Source organism: Rhincodon typus, unplaced genomic scaffold (assembly GCF_021869965.1).
Source record: "Rhincodon typus isolate 14 unplaced genomic scaffold, sRhiTyp1.1 hic_rhity00000069, whole genome shotgun sequence".
Classification (NCBI taxonomy): domain Eukaryota; kingdom Metazoa; phylum Chordata; class Chondrichthyes; order Orectolobiformes; family Rhincodontidae; genus Rhincodon; species Rhincodon typus.
In genome coordinates this window covers 76,976-79,325 of record NW_025965707.1, presented here as the reverse complement: position 1 = coordinate 79,325, position 2,350 = coordinate 76,976, and the positions used below count along the sequence as shown (strand labels likewise).

The 2,350-nt window shown below is 56.1% G+C and overlaps 1 long non-coding RNA gene across 1 annotated transcript in view; it reads right to left on the bottom strand.

Annotated features, from left to right (window-relative positions):
- Nucleotides 1-160: 160 nt before the first annotated feature.
- The window catches only part of LOC125488225, a 3,452-nt gene continuing 1,262 nt past the window's right edge, over nt 161-2,350 (bottom strand). The window contains exons 3-4 of the long non-coding RNA XR_007266258.1: nt 2,118-2,185; nt 161-230 (exon numbers count right to left, since the gene is read on the bottom strand). This is a non-coding gene — a long non-coding RNA (uncharacterized LOC125488225). The remainder of the gene's footprint in view (nt 231-2,117; nt 2,186-2,350) is intronic.

The window sequence follows — 2,350 nt, the reverse complement described above, 5'->3', positions numbered from 1 at the left end:
GTTAATCCCTCTCCCTCACACTGTCCCTCAGTAACCCCTCTCCCCCTCCAGCGCCCTGTGTTACTGACTGTATCCCTACTGATGTTAATCCCTCTCCCTCACACGGTCACTCAGTAACCCCTCTCCCCCCCACACAGCTCCTGACACATTATTGCCTCACCTCAATGAGCTGGAAAAGCATTTGCGTTCCCACGTTCTCCTCGGCTAGCTCTGTCAGACTCTGGCAAATGCTGTCGAGAAAACAGTTGATCCACAACAAACTATTAGTGAACATTCCCTGAAACAAATTCCCTTACGATTGCTGGCTGTAAACACTGCGGCTTTTTAAGAGTCAGAGAGCCCTACAGCACAGAAACAGATCCTTCGGTCCAACCCGTCCGTGCCAACCCAATATCCTAAATTAATCTGGTCCCATTTACCAGCTATATCCCTCCAATAACGTCCTATCCATGTGCCCATCCAGATGCTTTTTAAATGTTGTAATTGTACCAGCCTCCACCCACTTCCTCTGGCAGCTCCTTCCATACACGCACCACCCTCTGCGTGAAATTGCTGTCCCTTAATCTGTCCCCTCTAGTTTCGGAACACCACACCCCCCACTCCTACCCTGGTGGGGGGAAGCTGTCCACACCCCTCATGATTTTATAAACCTCTTTCAGGGTCAACCCCCTCAGCCTCCGACGCTCCAGGGAAAACAGCCCCCAGCCTCTCCCTGTAGCTCAAACCCTCCGACATCCCTTTTCCCAACATCCTTCCTGTAGCAGGGAGACTGGGATGGGACGCAGTATTCCCCAAGTGGCCTCACCCACATAGCCGCAACATGACCCTCCCAACTCCCTACGCACTGACCAAGCCTCCCAAACGCCTTCCTCATCTCCCTGTGGATTCGATTGTGAACGGATCCGGGAAAAGCAGGGATCGCGAAGGATTCCCACGTACGTAGCGGTTTTGAAAGGGCGAAGGGGGGGGCGGGGGGGAGGGATTAGCTGATGGGACGCGCGCGGATTGGGGAACGGCTCAGGGTCAGAAGGCTGGCTGAGTAGTTGCCTCCCAGTGGTGGTGGGGGGAGCTCGGAGACCGCAGATGTCAGTTGTCAGCGGGTGGGGAGCCCTCTTCGTTCTGAGAGGGACAACCTACGACACTCACCTCAGCGAACCCTTCCTGCACAGCATCTTTCCCACCATCCGTGGCACCCATGTTTCTTTCTTCCCCACCACTGCCGGCGCGTAGTTTACCAAAGGGTTTTAACAAGTAGAGTTACACACCCATAGCTCGTAATGGTTTTCCTTCAGACAGAGTTTATTGATTTGAAGTAAATAGCCTTTCTTTATAAGTATGCAACTCTGGTCGGAGCTTTTCTCTTTCCCCTTTATCTTGGTCTAAAGGAATTCTGCTTTGTTTTTCTTTTAAAACGTTTTGTAAACGTTCTGGGAACAAGAGGGTCAGGATATTCCGACACGCTACCTCAGTGACACCAACTGACCCGGGAGCCCAGCCCCACATCAATCCTGTGGCTACAGGAGTGGGTCAGAGGCTGGGAATCCTATAACTCCCCTCCTGACACCTCCACACCTACCCCCCCAACCCCACCCAAAGCCTGTCCACCATCGACAAGGCAGGAGGGGGGAGGGGATACTCCCCACTTGGCCTGGACCTGGGGTGGGGGGCAGCTCCGACAGCACTCAGGAAGCTCGACACCGTCCAGGGGCAAAGCAGCCACCACCGACCCCCCAACCTCGATCAAGACGCTGACCCCTTCCGAAACACCTTCGACACTCCCTCGCTCCTCAGGCACAGCCGCAGCAGCGTGTACCGTCTACAAGGGGCAGCGGTTCAAGAAGGCAGCTGACTCCCCGCACCCCCAGCGTTTGCCATGGGGCAATTAGGGGTTGGGGGGGGGGGGGGGCGATAAATGCTGCGGATCTCCTTCAGCGCTTCACCCTCCGTTAGTGCGGAGCTGCTACAGGGAGGAGATCCCACCCTCCTAGCTCCCCCCCACTCCCACCCCCATCCCAGCACTCCCGTGCCCCCCATCCCCACCCTGCCACCCCCACCCCCAACACTGGGTTGCAACAAGACGAGGGGAGTATCACTGAGACAGGTGCCAGCTTCCCTACCTCTGTATCCAGTCGTCAGAGAGTCCCCGAGGATTCCGAACGGATACCACGGGAGGATCATCCGGATACTGGGCAGACAGAGAGACAGAAGGGGTGTGGGGGAGAGACAGAGACAGAAGGGGTGTGGGGGAGAGAGAGAGAGAGAGAGAGAGAGACAGAGACAGAAGGGGGAGGAGGGAGAGAGAGAGAGACAGAGACAGAAGGGGGAGGAGGGAGAGAGAGAGAGAGAGAGA